Here is a 9838-nt window from a genome sequence, read left to right as displayed (position 1 = left end):
GTACAGTAAGCAGGATGAATGTGTATTAGTAACAAATTTAAATTAATTTAAAGCAAAAAAAGAAAAAAAAACATAAGAATAATAGTGTACTGGCTTGTCAACTTGACACAGGCTGCAGTTATCACAGAGAAAGGAGCCTCCCTTGAGGAAATGCCTCCATGAGATCCAGCTATAAGGCATTATCTCAATTAGTGATCAAGGGGGGAAGGCCCTTCCCTGGGCTTGCAATCTTGGGTTCTACAAGAGAGCAGGCTGAGCAAGCCAGGGAAAGCAAGCCAGTAAGTAACATCCCTCCATGGCCTCTGCATCAGCTCCTGCTTCCTGACCTGCTTGAGTTCCAGTCCTGACTTCCTTTGGTGAAGAACAGCAATGTGGATGTGTAAGCTGAATAAACCCTTCCATCCCCAACTTTCTTCCTTGTCATGATGTTTGTTCAGGACTAGAAACCCTGACTAAGATAAACAGTAACAGCTTGTTTCTGTAACCCTGCTTGCTCCCTGTAACAGCCAAACCCAATTTCTTTATCAAATTGTTGTTCTAACCTTACTGTCCTGACTTCTGTAAAGATGCCTGCCTGAGAGAAACTTTTGCTCAAGGTCCTTAGTCACACATACGAAACTTCAAACACATCAATGACAGAAAATGTCAAAAATGACACTAAATATCCTGTAATGTAAACTGTAGACTAGGACTCAACCTTTCAGAATTTTAACTCAACTGGGGCCACCAATACAAAAAAGCTGAGTTCTCTATATGACCCAGTACAGGGGAATGCCAGGACCAAGAAGTAGGAGTGAGTGGGTAGGGGAGCAGGGCGGGGGGAGGGTATAGGGAACTTTCGGGATAGCATTTGATGTTTGAAATGTATATAAAGAAAATATCTTTTTCAAAAAAGTTGAGTTCTCTTACTCTCCAATGGCACATGGTTTTTCAACGTTCTTATTTCTGTAATACAAGGTCTTATATTTCTATATTTGCTGAGCTTCCCTGCCCTTGTTTTTGTGGAATTGGCCTATCATGTCATACTGTGAATCCAGTGATCCTAACAAGGAGAAGAGATGTCATCACTAATGTGAGGCATAAAAGACAGGAGCTACATAGTCTGGGTAAGCACGAATCAATCCAATTTTGATTGTGGTGCAAACTTTTTATAAACAAGAAAAAAATCTTTCTATAATACTTTCATTTTGTATATTAATTTGGACAACACAGAGATTATAATTCTTTGTTTCTAATGCCTATGTGATTACATAGACTTTATAATATTTTCTGGGTGTTTTCCTGATGTGTCTGACACACTGACATGAACCAACTCTTATGAGAGGGGCCATTGGTATAACTTTTAGAAAGAAATATTCTACAAAATGTAAAAATCTGAGAATTGGGGCATTTTAGAAAGTCATATCTTCACCCTAGGCCAAACATACAAATCTGATTTTCCATTTATTTGAATAATGAACAGAGCTAAGAAATTTTAGATCCTGGTTTCACAAATTTCTGATAACAAGGAAGAGTCTGTGCTTGTTATTTTCATGTCTATTTGACACAATCTAGGGGTATCTGAGAACAGAAACACTCAACTGAGAAAATATCTCCAAAGATTATCTAGTAGACAAGTCTGTGAGACACTCATTTGGTGAATGATTGATGAAGGAGGAACCGGCCCAGTGTGGGTGGTGCCACTTCTGGGCAAATGATCAGAGTGGGATAAGAACATAGACTGAGTAAGCCTTTGGACAAACCAGCAAATCTTTGACAGCATTCCTCCATGACCTCTGCATTAGTTCTAGCTTCCAGCTTCCTGCCTGGTCTTTCCTTCATGATGGACTATCACACAGAGCTATAAGATATAATAGACCTTCATTTCCCCAAGTTGCTTTCGGTTATAATGTTTATCACAATGATAATAAATGACCAGGGCAAAGTCTATCCTCAATCACCTCCAATCCTTTTGATATCTTGCAAGCTATCCAATATAATGTTTGACTAAATGTAAGAGAAGCAAGCTTCTCAAAGCCTTATTTATCCTCAGTCTACCTAGAGCTGTGAATCATAAAATTACTGTAAAATTCTATGTAGGAATATTGAAACAGGTGCAAACATGCTATGTGCAATGTTAAATAACTCTTCCTTGAAAACACATTGGTATCTTATTTTCTTAGTTTGGTGAAAGCAAAATGTAAAGATGACTTCAGGGCAAGTGAAGGGTGGTTCTTAAAACCAACTCTTCCACGTGTTAAGATGATAGTTTTGTCTTTGCAGCGACAATGGAGGAAACTTTTCACCTCAGAATTTGAAGAGTTAAGAAAGATAGCCATTTAATGTGAGTTTCACTTTATGTTCTGCAGTGAATAGTGTTGATATTTTTGGTGTGTAGATGAGAAAGGAAATATTGATATATGCCAATTGTATCCCTCACCATCAGTTCAAAGGCTTGTCCTTCAGCTAAAAAATGTGCTCACTTTCAAAGGATTTCCTTTCAAATGTGCACGATTTTGTGTGTTTTGCTTTGCTCTGATTTCCCATCATTCTGTCCTGGATGGAGGGGTGAGCAAAGGTTCTGATTTCAGTCCACGAAGAGCAAAAGGCTTAGGTAAGAGGAAACATCTGGCCACTGAAATGTGAATCTATGAACCAAAGGTAGGTCGCTTACAATTTTTTCTTGATATTTTTTTTGCATTCTAGATAAATTGAAAATAGTTTTGAAGGTTTTGTTTTATTTTGCCACCGGATGACAGAGTCAAAATAACCATGAGCTTATCACATGGAGAAGTTGTTTTCAAAAGGAAAGTTAGCAATTTTTGGGCAAAAATCTGCTATCTACAGTCTTCCTCATTAACTGTGTGACTGACTGAGCACAGGGGAATACATGAATGTTTCTGTGTCTTCAGTCACCATTTGTCCAATGGGTAATTATGAACCTCAAAATAGCTAAGGCATTCACATGCAACTTAAAGCTTTTATTGACCCAGTAAGAAAAAATATTAAAGGTATCATTCTAAAGTGATAGTGCTGACTGATAATAAAAAGATGACCAGCTGAAACTTTTTTGAAATAGAAAGAGGCTGTCTTATATTTTCTTAGGAATATCTTTCAAATCAAGATGGCTTTAAGAAGACAAAGCATTATCACAGAAAAACACGTTACATATCAAGCTTCAGAGAATGTCTGTTTGGAGAAAATTTTGCCAGTCAAAATCTGGATGGGAGGAAAAGCTTCCCAAAACCCAACTTAATACAGAAATTCCATCAGTAGGAATGAAAATATGAGGAGAAGGCAAATGGGGGCCTCTGCCAATTTGCTCTTAGTAGTGATTTCTTAGTGCAGTTAGCCCTTACTAGTTAGCTCTATGGAGAGATCCCTCTAACAACTCATTCAATGATCTTAAGCTCAGCACTTATCCCCACATCCTTCTCCTTATTTAAAAAAAAATGACATTTTCTCCTATTTATAATGGCATACTAAAGCATTCTTTTCTCTTCATCAGCCCTGTTTATTTGGCAGGAAAATCAGTTTCTTTTGCCATCTAAAAGTCTTCAAATCTATTCTTCTTTGGCCAGGCTTAGTTATAATGAGTCTGACCAAATAGCTTATAGTATTTTCCTCTACTGCAGCCATGCCCAGTATTTGATTTCAATTCCTTCTGTTTTCACTGAACTTCCCTTGGAGCCCTCTTGCTCAGTTGTTTTCTGTGTTTGCACATGGTGGCACAGCGGGTGATGTCCTTCCTGCATTGTCATTGAATGGTTGACCATTTTCTTTCACTACCCAGACCACAAAAGTTATTTCTGAGTAAAGCAGTGAATTCTAAACCCTTGGAATAAAACAGAAACTCAGTAACTTACTCCTGATCAGCTGAAATATAAACATTTACCCTATAGTGCTAAGTTGTTCTGAGACCTCAGGATTTGTCTGAACAGGTAGACATTAATGAAGTTTTGCCATAAAGTGTTTTCCACATACATCTAAATTTGAATAAAATATAAATAAGTATATAAATTTTGTACAATGAAAGATATTTAAAATGAATAATAAAATAGAATAAATACGAGATAATAAGAACGAATGCATTCTTATCAACAGTACTATCAACAGTGCTGAACTTCAAGCCACCCTTCCCTCTGCAAGAAGGAAGGGCAACCATATTGCATGTGATTTCTTTCTTATGATTTTTAACATGGAAATTTTGTGGGTATCTTTCTATTTTTAACTTCCTAATTTATACAGAAGAGAATGACCTCATCGGAAGCATTTTCTAGAACAATACTGATTTTAAGAAAACTACAAATTACATTTTGTAAGCTGCTACAGCTGTGGGAAATCTTTAATATCTAGTTCAGTGACATCATATCTTAGAATCTGAGTGCTCTTATAAAATGCTGTTATATGAAAGTTTTACGGTATATTTAATTCATTCACATAAAATAATGACATATTTATCATGAGAAAATGTGAGTCTAGTACCTGAAGTCAATGAGAATGGCAGACCACGATGCTGGAAATGGGGAAGGTCTGGTTATAGGAATAGTTGCTTCTTCAAGTTCATCCTGCTACTGTTACTGTTGATACCTGCTACATACAAGATACATACTTACTTCATCTTTTGCTGGTACTTTTCAGGAGCTAGGTAACACCAATAGGAAGAAATTAGGTACATCATCACATTAGAGAAAATTCTAAAGGCTAAGTGACTTTTCTCTGTCTACTTGTGAAAAAAAAATGTTGACAGATAAATATCATGATCCTTTAACTAAGGTTTTAGACATGCAAACTTTTATTGAGAAATATGAAGATATTTTTAAAGTTTTATTTATTGCATGATGAGTAAAAAGAATTTCAGCCTAGCTTATACTTTATGAAAATACTTTTCTTGTTTTCTCTTTTGAACTTTAAAAGGATCAGAGAAAAAAAATATTGTGAGAAAATAAGCAGTAGCAATATTACTCAGCCTCATAGATGGACTTTCGTCAGGTACCACATAGATGAGCTTTAGTGACAGAGTGGCATAGGCCAGCAAGGTTAACACTGTCAGAGGATATGACAGGGAGAGGCTCAATATTTCCGAAAATATATTGTGTGAAAGGAAATGCAATAGAAAGGTCACAAATACACTGCCCTTTCCTGTGGTTTTGAAATACTCTGTAGAATAGGCACCAAGACTCTTAAAGAACTCAAGATTTAGAAGCAAAGAGGCATGATTGCATTCCAGCTCTTCATTGTATGTGTTGAACTGCACCTGATGACCCAATGGGCCAGTGTTGAATTCTGTGTGATATATGACTAGCTAATAATAATAATGAAAGTTCGGTATACCCAATACTGTCCACAAATACAAATAAAACCACCTGTCTGATTTTCCTTTGAGACAAGATCTAATAATGAAGCTAGCACAGAACATAGAAAGCTTTCTGTCTTGTTCACTTGAGTGTAGAAGTTTCAAGTCTGTGCCATCTTCCCTCATTATGAGCTCGTTTTTAAATTATTTCTTAAATTTGTTGAGAATATAATGTAGGTATATTACTTCCATCTCCACTTTCCTCCCAAGAAATCCTACCTTAGAGCCTTCCTTCCTGTCCTCCAAATTCATGGTCTGTTTTGCATTAACTATTGTTGCAAACATGCACACATACATACCCAACCTTATTCCCAACTAAATAAACACAACTTACTCAGTTTGTATAATGTTGCTTACATATATGGTTTAGAATTAGAAACACCGTGAGCATTTATTTGGGCTGCAAAGTATGTTTGAAAACAGCAGGGAAATGTGTTAAATAAAGTTATTTTAGCCTCACAATATTAAACCATACTATATTTAAGAGTATATACATTCACATACACACACAGAGACAAAACTAAGTAGTATTAAAATAGATGCAATGAAGATAGTCATGAGTTTAAAAAAAGGTTATATTTCCTCCCAAACTATGGATATAGGGCAATCCTTGATGAACCAGACTTCTTGGTAAGCCCATGCAGCTGTGAAATAGACAGTCTCAGAGAGCTTTTACTGATGATGAAAATAAATGTGATGGCAGTGATTCCAGGCTTATATAATTATAATTGAGATGATTCTCTTTTCTTCATCACCAAATACAGGTAACTAGTTAATCTATCAAAGACTCCTGAGGTTTCAGTCGTCTTGTGTCCATGAAGCTGACCACGGAGTGGCTGAGCATTCAGAACACATCCATAGTTCTTTCCTATGTGAAGGCTCTCAGTCACCACCTAAACTAAGAAACATTGAGATTTGGCATGGATATTACTACTGCTGTATTATTCCTCCACTGAATTTAAATATCCCATTCATTCCTCTGTACTCATACTCTGACCTGAGACCTAAAAGGAAAACAATGGTTTCAGTGCACCCCAAATGAAAGACTAGGTCAGACTCTTGACATCTCTTTGCCTTCTTAGTACCTCGACAAACTGGCATATACACGAGAGTTGATTGTAACGTAAAAGACAGAAATAAGCATGTGCTGATCTCTAGACACAAGATAAAAAATTGTGATGAAAGCATGGACCAGATATTGCATAAACTTCACTCCTGGTTCTATGTTGGCTACATGCATGGAAAATGCATGGACTTGTTTGTATTGTTTTGTGGTTTCTTTGGATAGAGTTTAAGAAACATAGTTGATGCATCTGTGCCATGTTTTCTGAAATCTAGACTCTTAAAAGCATTTACCCCTATAGGTTTGAAAATGTTGCACATTTCTGCACAATTTTAATTAGCCAGTGCATTTCCTAACTCCATTTTCAGTGTTTGCCCTTTAATGAATCAACTAGGGAAAATTGCTTTAAAGTTTTTTATAATATTAAAAAATAAAGAAATCAGTTTTTCTTTTGATCATGTATTACTGGAACCAACTTCCTAATATTTTGTTTACATTTTTTATAAGTATGCTCATATGTTCCTAAGTGAGACTGAAATTCATGTGCCACTTTCCCCAATTTTCACAGTTTGATATGAAAATTATCTCAGTTTTAAGAAAAGATACAGGTAAATTGTTCATCTCTTAGTTCTCTGGCACACTATGTATGTTCAAAATTAACTCTAATATTCAGCGCTCTCTGAATCATGAGTATTCCTATCCACTGAGAAACTTGTCATTTCATCCTGAGTGGGTTTAGCCATTTTTCCTTTGAGAACTACCGTGTTCTTTCCACAATAGTTATTCATTTTAAACAAAGAAGAAGCATTAATTGTAGCCATTTCTATTTTTCATCCCTGACTACCTCCATTTTTATTCTATTTCTTCTTTGACAGTCCTTTCTCTTTCTTTATGTTCCCATCAGAGATATCCCTTTTGTGTAACTGTCTGCACTGATACTGTTCCAATTTTCTCTCTTACAGAAATCTCAAGGACCCATGAGAACGGTGCACATCAGGGTTCAGGAAATGGCCTTTCAATATTTTCAAGAAGCTGAATGTTCCCTCTTGCTAAAAAAGACCCATTACCCAATTTTTTGAGTGTGCCTTGGAGGAATGTATGATGTCTTCTGTAAAAATTATTTGACAGATATTCAAAGAACACTTCATATGCCCTGGCGCAAGCCAGGCACTGAGCACAAAGTGCATACCTGGCCTTGTCCTCTTCTGCCCCAAAATCTCACAATGGGATTTGTGATATATTTTCCACAAGAAAACAATTAGAGCAGAAAGTCAATGAATAGCTATGAAGGAGAGAACCCAAAGCAGGGAATAGCTAACTGTTGAAAAAAATGAAGTTGTCACCAAGGAGTGAATTTGTATGGGATAATTATGGATAACTTAGACTTTGTCACAAAGAATAATACTTTTAACATTGAAGATGGCAGGACCCGTGAATTCCTGTGGCCCTTGGCAAGGCAAATCAGTTCATCATCCTATCTGTATTTTCATCAGATATCTAAAGTTTTACTTAGTTATAATTTCTTCTTTAATCAGTTGATACAATATACATAATCATAAACAGTAGAAGATCAGAGGTCATCATTAAGATGGATAGGGTAGGAATCAGGAAGAACAGTGTATATGACATTACCATAACTCTTGTGTTAGAACTGAAGTACATTCTGTCTGATGAAAAAAAAAAGGTCATAAAAACAGCCAAGGATGAGAGTTGAGATTGTAGAAGGGATCAGAAGCCAGGTGGTAAAAGTTGGTTGAACGCTATAAGCTATACCTTACTCATAGTACAGTCCATAAGATTTGATGATGAAGAAGGCATCAGAACAGTCAATTCTCAAACAGATAGTGAGAAATATAAACCTGTTATGCCTCTGCATACACAAGCACCTTTGCATCTTCAGGCATTTTCCAGCCTTTTTGGAAGAATTGCCTGAAATTTCTATATCACAACCTAATCTCATGTATAAGAGTATCTCACAAACTTAAAATCCTATGTGAGCCTCAGAACAGTGTCTGTGACATCACCAAAACTCTTGTGTGACCCCAAGCCATTAGCTAAAATCCATCAGGTTTGATAATTTGGAATGTCTAAATTAGAAACACCTAATTCTTGTTGCTTTAACAAGAATGAAAAATGCTAAGAAAATGTGGACAACTGTAAAAGCTTAAAGTTTATGTTCAGAATCTGTGGGTGGAAGAACTGGATGACTCAGGATAGAGGAGAAAACATTTTTAAAAAATGGAAGTGGACTCATGTATTAGCTGTGGAACTTCAGCAAACTTGTATAATGGGTCTCTAAACTGGAGCTAACACTGCAAGAACACATTTGACTGGTAATGTTAACTGTAGAAAATTTGCATATGAAATAGATCAGCTTATGACCTCAGTGCAGATGAGAACTGTGTTTCATCTAATTTTAAAGTTGAGCTCACTTGCAAAAAGTCAACAGCTCATAAGGCTAATAGAGAATGTTTCACTAAATGGTACATATGAGAACATTTTGCAGGGAACTCCAACAGGGTCCAAGGACCTCCATCAGGGATGCCTTTACTCTCTAAGAGCTTTAGTCTTCCAGCTGCAAGCACTGTGAGAATGTAACTGATATTTATTTGCCATAAAGAAGCGACTTGTGATAGACAATATAGGTTATTATATTGTATCTTTCTCCAAAAGGCTACATGTGTAAGTCTCCATTCCTAGGGTTAAGCATGAAATTCTGGAAAGTTATCAATACTTTTAGTAAATGGGTTGTGATAGGAAGGGGGAAGCTTGGGTCATGGGACTGCTGTCTTTGTTTCTTTGCAGATTTGGGTTCTGGCTCACAAAAGGAAAGAATTTGTTATCTGAGGCCCAAAGTATTGATCTCCCAATCTTGGAATAGAGCTATAAAATCATGTGCCCAAGAAATCTTTGTTTCCTTGTATAATAACATAACTTCTTCAAGGAGTCATTACAGTAAAAAGAAATTGAAGAATGCAAAGATCACCTGCAGATCTCTACATGTTACAAGAATCTCACATCTTTGTTATTTATATATTTCTTCCCAGTCTTAGAAGTGGTATTAACACCAATGATTGTATGTGGATAAACTCCGAGTCACATTGGTACATCTAAGTTATCATTTTAGTATGACAAAGTTAAAATTTTTATCACATTGATTGAAATAAATGTGTATGTTGAATTCTTGTTGAAAATCTAATCTAAATGTGATGAATGGATTTGTATATGGGCATTTTGAGATGTAGCTATGGTATGAGGTGGTAACTATTCTATTGGCATTAATTCCCTTATAAGAAGAAGCCAAATAGCCAGTTAGTTGCCTTTGATTTTTATAAACACACACACACACACACACACACACACAGAGAGAGAGAGAGAGAGAGAGAGAGAGAGAGAGAGAGAGAGAGAGAGAGAGAGAAGCCATCTGAATCCTGAAAGAG

At 36.2% G+C, this 9838-nt stretch overlaps 1 long non-coding RNA gene across 1 annotated transcript; it reads left to right on the top strand.

Annotated features, from left to right (window-relative positions):
• Positions 1-254: 254 nt before the first annotated feature.
• LOC110293913 lies at positions 255-9573 on the top strand. Its single transcript, XR_002377891.1, has 4 exons — positions 255-379; positions 1038-1106; positions 2571-2640; positions 7361-9573. It is a non-coding gene; the product is annotated as an uncharacterized LOC110293913 (long non-coding RNA).
• The last annotated feature ends 265 nt before the right edge of the window (positions 9574-9838 follow it).

The sequence above is a fragment of the Mus caroli genome, chromosome 5 (genome assembly GCF_900094665.2).
Source record: "Mus caroli chromosome 5, CAROLI_EIJ_v1.1, whole genome shotgun sequence".
Classification (NCBI taxonomy): Eukaryota; Metazoa; Chordata; class Mammalia; order Rodentia; family Muridae; genus Mus; species Mus caroli.
This window is presented reverse-complemented; position numbering and strand designations above follow the sequence as displayed.